The following is an 11,654-nucleotide window of genomic DNA, read 5'->3' on the forward strand; positions in this document are numbered from 1 at the left end:
TAGCCTGAGGTTAAAAACCTCTCCAGTGCTCAATACAGAGATTTGCCTACACTCCACACCCAGATGTCTGCAGGGCAATCTTTGAGTTCTTGGGGACTGAACTTAACACTAAGAACAGCTGGACACTGCTGAGTACTGGGAAAAATATCCTCAGGGCAAAAATGTCTACAGAACCCAAAACAAAGATCACCCACATTCCTCACTTAGACATCTTACCAGGAAGGAACAAGGCAATGGCCACCAAATCCCAGGAACTAAAATCCACAAACACACAGACCCAAAAAACCCCAAAACAAAACAAACAAAAACAAGAAGAAAACTTTAACCCTTGATAATTTCATGAAGAAAAAAATCAGTCTAAAGAAGAGACAGTAGAAGATGACAAACAACTAAACACACCCAAACATTGCGAAAAAATGGAAGTTGGTCACAAGTTTTTGAAAACTTTAATTGTGAGATTGTGAGAAAAATAAAAGAAATGTGACAAGAAAACTGGGAAATAGTTCAAAAAGAAAATAAAATTTTAAAAGACAGAATCTCCCACTTGGAAATTGAAGTCCAGAAATCAAATTAACTAATAAGCAAATTGAAGACCAGAAATGACATACCAGAATCCATGAAAAGCAGAATAGATCAAACCGAAAAGGGAAATAAAAAGATCTTATCTGAAAACCAGTCATTAAAAACTAGAACTGGGCAAGAAGAAGCCAGTGATCCTACAAGACAGTGAGAATTAATAAAGCAAAGTAAAAAGAATGACAGATTAGAAGGCAACACAAAATACTTCATGGAGAGGGTGGTTGACCTTGAAAATAGATCTCAGGGAGACAATTAGAGAATCATAGGCCTACCTAAAAACCTGGAAACAAACAGAAACATTGACATCATACTATAAGAAATTATTCAAGAAAACTGCCCTGATGTTCTTGAACAAGAGGGCAAATAGACATTGAAAGAGTCCATAGATCACCTGCCACCTCCTCAAAAGACAACCAACAGGAATATAATTGCCAAATTCAAGTGCTACCAAGCTAAGGAGAAAATATTATAAGCCAGAAAGAGACAATTCAGATGTCAAGGAGCATCAATCAGGATTATGCAGGATCTGGAAGCCTCCACATTAAAAGACCTTAAGCCTAGCAATACAACATTCAGAAAGGCAAGAGAAATGGGTCTACAATGAAGCATCATCACCTACCCATCAAAACTGACTATATATTTCCAAAGGAAAGTATGGGCATTCAAAAAAAATAGAAGACTTCCAAATATTTATAAAGAAAGTCCAGAACTAAAAAGAAAATTTGATATCAAAATACAAAAAACAAAAACAAACAAACAAAAAAAAAAACAAGAGAAACATGAAAAGATAAATAAAAAAGAGAGGGTGTCTTATTTTTTTTTCTTTAAGGGACTCAATAAGGTCAAATTGTTTATACTTCTATGTGAAAAATATTATTTATAACTGTCAAAAATTGTATTCACTATTTTAGTAGTTAGAAGACTTATCCATAGGTAGAGATTGGGGTACTAAGTGGTTTAAAATCATATATTAAAAAAGAAGAAGAAAGTAGGGGGAGAAGATGGCACCAAGAAAACCTTGAGGGAATAAGAAAATTAGGATAATCTATACTAGACAAAAAGACAAATGGGAGGGGAAGGGGAAGAATACAATTTTAAGAAGGAGAAGAGAGTCCTAAAAGGTAATACTCGAACCTTACTCTCAGTGGAATCAATTCTGAGAGGGAAGATCAGAAATTTAGATCCATTTGGGGGTATTGAATTCTATCTTATACTATAGGGAATTTGGAAGGGGAAAAATAAGGGTGTGGGGTGGGGTGGGAAGTTAAAAAAAGAGGGTAGGAAAATAGAAGGAGAAGGGAATTTAATAGATCCTAAAAAATAAAAGAGGAATAAAAAGGGAGGGGGGGAAGGGAGAGTGGGGTGCAAAGCAATACTAGGGAGGGTGTGTGGGGTAGCTTAAAAAGACAACAAAAGAAAAATGAGAGAGGAATAAGAAGGGAGAGGGAAGAAAGGAAAGTAAAATAAGGGTGGGGATTAGGGGGACTGATTAAAAATATAACACTTGTGTAGAAGGAAATAATGAAAGAGGAAAGGGCAGGAAAAGGAAAGAAAATCAAAATGTTGGGGAATACACAGGTAGAAATCATAACTTTGAATGTGAATGAGATGAACTCAACCATAAAGTAGAATCAAATAGCAGAGTGAATTAGAAATCAAAATCCTGCCATGTGTTGTTTACAAGAAACACACATGACACAAGTAGAGGCACACAGTTTAACAATAAAAGACTAGAGGAAAATTGATTGGTCCTCAACTGAGAAAAATTAGACAGGAGTTGCAATTATATCTGACAAAGCCAAAGAAAAAGAGATCTGATTAAAAGGGATAGGGAAGGGAATTACATCTCGACAAAAGTCAGTATAGACAATGAGGAAATATCAGTACTAAAAACATATGCGCTAAATGGTATAGGATCCAAATTTCTAAAGGAGAAGTTAGAGGAGTTGAAGGAGGAAATAGAGAGTAAAAGTATACTAGTGGGAGACCTGAACTTTCCTCTATCAAATTTAGATAAATCAAACAAAAAATAAATAAGAAAGAGGTAAAAGATGGGAATGAAATCTTGGAAAAATTAGAGTTAATATATAGAGAAAAATAAATAGGTACAAAATTACAACTTCTTTTCAGCAGCACATTGTAAATTCACAAAGATTGACCATGTAGTAGGGAATGCAGGAGGAAATTTAAGCAAAGGCAAAACCTTCTTTTAAAAAAATGAAATTGTCCACAAGCTCTGGCAGGATTTAAATCGGAGCTTATCAAAAAGATAGAAGACTTCTGGCAATATGAGTGGGAAATGGCACAACCCCCCTGCCACCAAGAAATCATAGTTGAATACCAAAAGATTAAAACAGAAAACCAAATGATTATAACAAAAAACCAAACATTAAGGACCAGAATTGAGTAACTGGAAACCAATGATCTTGCAAAAGAGGACGAATTAATAAAGCTAAGTCAAAAGACTGACAAAATAAAAGAAAACATAAAATATCTCACTGACAAGGTGACAGATCAGGAAAGCAGAGGAAGGAGAGACAATTTGAGAATAATTGGTCTACCTGAAAAGCCAGAAATAAACAGAAATTTTGACACCATACTAAAAGAAATTATCCAAGAAAACTGCCCTGATGTTCATGAACAAGTGGGCAAAATGGACATTGAAAGAGTTCATAGAACACCTCTACACTAAATCACAAAAAAACCAACTCCTAGGAATGTAATTGCCAAATTCCATACCTTTCAAACTAAGGAGAAAAATCTGCAAGAAGCCAAAAAGAGGAAATTCAGATACCAAGGAGCACCAATCAGGATGACACACGACTTGGCAGCTTGCACACTGAAGGACCAAAAGGCCTGGAACATGATATTGAGAAATGTAAGAGAACTGGGTCTTCAACCAAGCATAATATATCCATAAAAATTGAGTATATACTTCCAAGGGAAAGTATGGGCATTCAAAAAAAAAAATAGAAGATTTCCAAGTATTTGTAAAGAAAAGACCAGAACTAAAAGGAAAGTTTGATATCCAAACACAAAGATCAAGAGAAACATGAAAAGTTGAATGAGAAAGAGAGGGAAAAGGAGAAAAAAAGTTTTCTTTATTCAAACTCTATTATTTAAGGGCTACAATTAGATCAAATTATATGTATTAATATATGGGGAAAATGTTTTCTGTAACTCAAAATTGTATGCATTATTAGAGTAATTAGAAGAATCACTCATAGGAAAAGATTGGGGCATTAAAGGCTATAAAATGATATGCAGAATAAACAAAAGAGGTCGGGGTAATCAATGATGGTACCAAGAATTTCTTGAAGAAATAAAATAAATTGAATAATGTTTTTACATTATTCAATTTAATGAAGAAATCAATGAATTGGACATGCAAATCAAAAAAAACTTGAAAGTGAACAAATAAAAAAACTCCAGAAGAAAACCAAATTAGAGGTCCTAAAAATTAAGGGAGAAATTAATAAAATCAAATGTGATAGAACTATTGAACTAATAAATAAGACTAGAAGCTTGTATTTTGAAAAAACAAACAAAATAGACAAATTATTGGTCAATCTAATAAAAAAGAGGAAAGAAGAAAACAAAATTAATACTATATGAGATCAAAAGGGAGAACTCACCTCCAGTGAAGAGGAAATTAAGGGAATTATTAAAAATATATGCCCAATAATATGTCAATAAATATGCCAATCTAGGTGTTATGGATGAATATCTACAAAAATATAAATTTCCTAGATTAACAGATGAAGAAATAGAATTCTTAAATAATCCCATATCAGAAAAAGAAATCGAACAGGTCATCAAAGAACTCCCTAAGAAAAAATCACCAGGGCTTGATGGATTCACATGTGAATGCTATCAAACAATCAAAGAACAATTAATCCCAATACTATACAAACTATTTTACATAATAAGCAAACAGGGAGTTCTACTAAATTCCTTTCACGACACAAATATGGTATTGATTCCAAAGCCAGGCAGGTCAAAAACAGAGAAAGAAAACTAAAGACCAATCTTCTTAAAGAACATAGATACAAAAATCTTAAATAGGATACTAGCAACAAGACTCCAGCAAGTGAATAGAAGGGTTATTCACACTATTATCAGGTAGGATTTATATCAGGAATGAAAGGATTGTTCAATATCAGAAAAACCATCCAAATAAATGACCATATCAACAAGCAAACCAACAAAAATAACATGATTATCTCAATAGACACAGAAAAGGCTTTTGACAAAATACAACACTCATTCCTATTGAAAACACTAGAAAATATAGGAATAGAAGGGTCTTTCCTAAAATTAATAAACAGTATATATCTAAAACCATCAGCCATGATCATCTGCAATGGGGATAAACTAGATACATTCCCAATAAGTTCACGAGTGAAACAAGGAAGCCCATTATCACCTCTATTATTTAACATTGTGCTAGAAACACCAACAGTTGCAAGTAGAGAAGAAAAAGAAATTTAAGGTATTAAAATAGGCAATGAGGAGACTAAGCTATCACTCTTTGCAGATAATATGAAGGTCTACTTAAGGAATCCTAGAGAATCAACTAAAAAACTAGTGGAAATAATCAACAACTTTAGCAAAGTTGCAGGATACAAAATAAACCCACATAAGTCATCAGCTTTTCTATATATCTCCAACACATCTCAGTAGCAGGAATTAGAAAGAGAAATTCCATTCAAAATCACTTTAGACAATATCAAATACTTAGGAATCTATCTGCCAAGAAAAACATACAAACTATATGTACACAACTACAAAACTCTTTCCACACAACTAAAACTAGATTTGAGCAATTGGAAAAACATTAACTGGGTAGGATTAGCTAACATAATAAAAATGACCATCCTACCCAAACTTATCTATTTAGTGCCATTGAACTTCCAAAAAACTTTTTTACTGAATTAGAAAAAACCATGACAAAGTTCATTTGGAAGAACAAAAGATCGAGGATATCCAGGGAAATAATTAAAAAAATGCAAAGGAAGGTTGCCTTGCAGTACCAGATCTCAAACTCTACTATAAAGCAGTGATCATCAAAACAATTTGGTACTGGCTAAGAGACAGAAAGAAGGATCAGTGGAATAGATTTGGGGTAAGTGACCTTAGTAAGACAGTCTATGATAAACCCAAAGATCCCAGCTTTGGGGACCAAAACACACTATTTGATAAAAACTGCTGGGAAAATTGGAAGACAGAATGGGAGAGATTAGGTTTGTATCTACACCTCACACCCTTCACCAAGGTAAACTCAGAATGGGTGAATGACTTGAATGTAAAAGAGGAAACAATAAGTAAATTATGTGAACACAGAATAGTATACATATTAGACCTTTGGGAAAGGAAAAATTTTAAAACCAAGCAAGACTTAGAAAGAGCCACAAAATGCAAAATAAATAATTTTGACTACATCAAATTTAAAAGTTTTTGTACAAACAAAACAAATGTAACCAAAAGCAGTATGGAAATAACAAACTGAGAAACAATCTTCATAACAAAAAACTCTGACAAAGATCTAATTACTCAAATTTAACAAGAGCTAAATCAATTGTACAAAAAATCAAGCCATTCTCCAATTGATAAATTGGAAAGGGGCATGTATAAGCTATTTTCATTTAAGGAAATCAAAACCATTAATAAGCACATGAAAAAATGTTTTAAATTCCTTATAATCAGAGAGATGCAAATCAAAACAACCCTGAGGTACCACTTCATACCTAGCAGATTGGCTAACATGACAGCAACGGAATGTAATGAATGCTGGAGAGGATGCGGCAATGTCGGGATATTACTGCATTGCTGGTGGAGTTTTGGATTGATCCAACCATTCTGGAGGGCAATTTGGAACTATGCCCAAGGGTGCTAAAAGACTATCTGTCCTTTGTTCCAGCCATAGCACTGCTGGGTTTGTAGCCCAAAAAGATAATTAGGAAAAAGACATGTACAAAAATATTCATAGCTGCACTCTTTGTGGTGGCAGAAAATTGGCAAATGAGGGGATGTCCTTCAATTGGGGAATGGCTGAACAAATTGTGATATGTGTTGGTGATGGAATATTATTGTGCTCAAAGTAATAATGAAGTGGAGGAATTCCATGGGAACTGGGACAACCTCCAGGAACTGATGCAGAGCAAAAGGAAAAGAACCAGGAGAACATTGTACACAGAGACTGATATGCTGTAGTATAATCGAATGTAATGGACTTCTTCATTAGTGGCAATGTAGTGTCCCTGAACAAACTGGAGAGATCTGTGAGGATAAACACTATCCCCATGCAGTGGAAAAACTATGGGAGTAAAAACACCAAAGAAACACAACTGCTTGACTACAGGGATCGAGGGAATATGATTGGGGATGTAGACTCTAAATGAACATCCTAGTGCAAATACCAACAACATGGAAATGGGTTCATATCAAGGACACATGTAATACCCAGTGGAATTGCGTGCCAGCTATGGGACAGGTGGTGGGAGGGGAGGGAGGAATAGAAATTTATTTTTGTATTCAAGAAATAATGTTTGAAATTGACAAAATAAAAATTTTATTTATTCAAAAAGAAAGAATATTCATAACCGCACTGTTTGTAGTGGCAAAAAATTGGAAAATGAGGGAATGCCCTCCAATTGGGGAATGGTTGAACAAATTGTGGTATATGCTGGTGATGGGATATTATTGTGCTCAAGGGAATAATGAACTGGAGGAATTCCATGTGAACTTGAACGACCTCCAGGCATTGATGCAGAGTGTGAGGAGGAGAACCAGGAGAACATTGTACACAGAGACTGATATACTGGGGTAAAATTGAATGTAATGGACTTCTCTACTAGTCACAATGCAATGATCCAGAATTATTTGGAAGGACAAATGAGAAAGCTATCCACGTCCAGAGGAAGAAGTGTGGGAAAAAGAAAAACAACTGCTTGATCACATGAAATGATGGGGATATGACTGGGGAAGTACTCTCTAAATGATCACCCTGGTGAAAATATTAATAATATGGAAATAGATCTTGATCAATGACATGTGTTAAACCCAGTGTAATTGAGCATCATATATGGGAGGGGGTTGAGGGTAGGGTAGGGAAAGAGCATGAGTCTTGTAACCATGGAAAAATATTCTAAATCATCTAATTAAATAAAATTTAAAAAAAAAAAAGGGAAAATCTAAATGGGAGGTGACACCTAATTTGAGAAAAGTACAGAAGAAGTCAGGAAAAAGTCTTTCTAGACAGTGATATTTAATCTGAGACTGAAGGCAAACAGGAATTCCAAGAGTCAGAGATGGAGAGAGAGTAGAACAGGTAGAAAAAAACAGCCTATGCAAAGTCATGGGAGGTATCAGATGATAAAGTGTTTCAAGAAAGAGCATTATGCCTTTTCTCTCAAGACCTAATAATATATTTTCAAGAGTCATGTGAATAAGGAGTATATTTTTGAATTATAGCCAAGGAGTTCTCACCCAAATTCTATTGAAACTCAGGAAAAAAATAGGCCATAATTGGTTATGCACACGAATACATTATTAAGCTCTCACTAATCTTTTAATCTGTTTAATTCAAAAAACTTTAAATTAAAATGTAGGAAAAGAAACTCCTCCATTAACCACAACAGTGGAACAACCCATTATCATTGGTTCATGAAGCTACATCTCTTTTTTCCCCTTGTCGAAATTCAGGCAATCAAATGATTTGATTGATTGGAACTTCTTAGGTACTTTCTAATTACATGAACAAACTGAGTTTGATTTCTCTGTCTTGTGATAATTGCACTGGCATTATGTTAAAAAGGTGATAAAGCATATTTTGTGGAACACACAGTAATTAATAACTTGGAAGATTCCATTACTGGAACGAATTGATTAACTATATAAAACTGTTGTTTTGATCTGTTTAAAAAGGAAAAATTTAAGCAGCCTTTCTAGATGTGAGTACTAGAAAAGGTAATTTATAAAATTTGTTATTTTACTAATCAATAGATTATTCAGTACTTCAAAATTTCCATGGTTTTATCATTTGTGTTTATACCTTCAGCCAACACTTTTAAAAAATCAAATGGTAAGCTTATAATTGACTGGTGTTGAGCTTCTCCAAATTTGGCTGGGCTTATTTTCCAATGATAAAGGAGTCATTCTCAAAGCCTTTATACATTTATAGGTTCTGTTACAATATCACTAAAAATTCTGGTTCCTAGGACACATGGTATTTAAGGTGAAAATACAATGGGTAGAAGTTGCAAAGAAGCCAGTTTAGGCCACACAATTTTAAAAAATCTTCCTAAAAATTAAAGCTATATAAAAGTGTAATGAATTTTCTCTGGAAGTGAACTGAACCTGGAAAGGAGGTTGGATGGCCATATATACATATTGGACAAGATAAAGTCCCTTCACAAAGTTTGTGAATGATCAAATGGACAAATAAATGTGCAAAAACCTGACATAAAACATTATCACCTAAGAATTAATCTTTTCTCAACACTCTTATCAACTCCCTTCACAAATTAGGTGCTTTATAAACACCTAATTGGTTTGATTATCAGCTTTGACAAATGCTGTAGATATGCTTTTTACATTAGGTATGAGCTTGGACTAGATGATTCCTACATCTCTTTCCAACTCTGAGGTCTTAGTTTTGTCTCTTTCCAACCAGTATCTTCACCGTGCCTCCACTGATAGTGCATTCCTAATTCCTTCTTGTTCGTTCTTCCTTTCATAGAAAACAGATAATATCAAGAGGTGGTCTTAACTTGCTTGTGAATTGAATTTAAGTGAGTTGCATTAAGTTGCATAAAGTTGTTAGCTTCACTCTCTACCAGTCATCTAAGTCCAGGGTCAAGACAAAAGTCAGAATGACTAGTTATCCAGGATCCAGTGGATGAACTTTGTGTCTTCTGTGTCATTCTAAGGTTTAAGTATTTCATAAAGTTTGCTTCAGTAGACTTTGTGGTCGTTGGAACAAATTGTTCTCCTCTGTCCATTCCACTAGTGGAAGTCTTCATGTGCTTGAGGTAAACACCCCCCTAACTCACTAATGATTTTGAGTCCTATCAGTGGCATTCAACCTGATTTAACCCATATGCCAACATGGTTTTCCAGGCTGTAGCTGCTGCAGATGTTACAATTTCTTGGAGAAAGGTGAAAGCTGGGTGACAGGTGGACATTAAAGGTGGATAAGCAACCCCTGAAAAGAGCTGGGTAAGCCTTCATATCACAGGTACTAATCCTCCTTTAATGTCCTGTATCCCATTCCTAATGTTTGAAATCATCATGAGCATAAAGAGATGACTAGTTAAGTGCCATCAAAGTGTTCCTTCAAGTGGTCTGTTAACGTAGATCTTAAATTACAAAAGGAATAGCTCAGGAACCAAAGAGAGAAAGTGGTAGAAAGGAACTTTTAAGATAACTTGCTTTTACAGGCAATATTGCATACTTTTAGATAACTGTGATCATCTATGATTTCAGACAACTACACAATTGTCTTGAAGAGGTAAATCAAAAGAGCTTTAGAATGGCACTTAAAGAAAGGCTGGGAAAAACATTTACAAAAGTGAAGTTTTTAATTTTTCCTTTTATTCTTAACTTTCTCTTGTATTTCCAATACAGGTCATTTTATCTTAGCTGACTTGATCTCATTTGAATCTCCTCTTTCCAAGGTTTAAGGTTATTTCCTTCCACTTATTTTCACCTTATTTATCCTTCTCTTTCTCTTTTTAGCCTTTTCCATTCACAAATATTTTTGTTTCCACCTACCTACCCCCTGAGTTTCCCTTTCTTTATTTTTATCCCGCCCCCCCCCCCCCATTTTTGTCCTCCCTCTCCTTATTTCCTTATTGGATGAGAAAGGTTTCTATACTGAAATGAGTATGGATATTATTTCCACTTTCTTTGTTCCAATTCCAATGAGAGTATGGTTTAAGCCTTGCCTGTTACCCGTATGCCCCAAATACACTGATACATTTCTTCCACTGTTTTGATTCCTGGAGGCCTTTTCATGTGAGTTAATTTAGTCCCAACTATCTTTTTTTTCTTTTCCAGTTTTCTTCCTTGTTCTTTGATTTTTTTTAATCACCCCATCATACTCAGCTTATTCTCTCCCTTTCTCTATCCATGTTCTTATTCATTGCCCTAATAGTGATAAAATTCTTAAGTATCTTCAGTTCTTTAAATATATTATGTATATTATTTACCTTAGGTAATTTGAGTATAATGAATATTTTAAGAATCTTAGTTATCATCTTCTTACTAGTATTGTAATTATTTTTAACCTCATTTCCCTGGATTACCTGAGGTTTATTAAGTACTTTAGGTATCTCTTGCACCAAATAAATCTTAAGATCATAGTTATCACTTTTCCATATAGGGATGGGATTAGTTTAACCATGTTGATTCCCTTGAGTTATTTCTGTTTACCTTTTTGTGCTTCTCTTGAGTGTCAAATTTGCTCTTCAAATTTTCTTTTTCACTCTGATCTTTAGTCAGGAATGTCCAGAAGTCCTCTATTTTATTAAATATCTATTTTCCCCCTATAGTATTATGCTCCTTTTTACAGGGTAAAGGATTTTTTGTTGTTGTAGGTCTAGATCTTAACATTTGTGGAATATTATATTGTGCAACTTTCATTTTTCTTTATTTTATTAATTTTAAACATTATTTAATTTGGTCATTTCCAAACATAATTCACTGGAAACAAAGATCATTGTCTTTTCCTTCCCGCCCCCCCCCTCCCACCACCTTTCCCTCTCCCATAGCCGACGCATGATTCCACGGGTTATCACATGTGTTCTTGATTCGAACCCATTTCCCTGTTTTTGGTATCTGCATTAGAGTGTTCATTTAGAGTCTCTCCTCAGTCATTTCCCCTCAGCCCCTGTAGTCAAGCAGTTGCTTTTCATCAGTGTTTTTACTCCCACAGTTTATCCTCTGCTTGTGAATAGCATTTTTTAGATCTCTGCAGATTGTTCAGGTTGCATTACAACTAATGGGGAAGTCCATCACCTTCGATTGTATGACAATGTATCAGTCTCTGTGTACAACGTTTTCCTGGTTCTGCT

The sequence above is a fragment of the Monodelphis domestica genome, chromosome 4 (genome assembly GCF_027887165.1).
Source record: "Monodelphis domestica isolate mMonDom1 chromosome 4, mMonDom1.pri, whole genome shotgun sequence".
In the NCBI taxonomy this organism is placed as follows: domain Eukaryota; kingdom Metazoa; phylum Chordata; class Mammalia; order Didelphimorphia; family Didelphidae; genus Monodelphis; species Monodelphis domestica.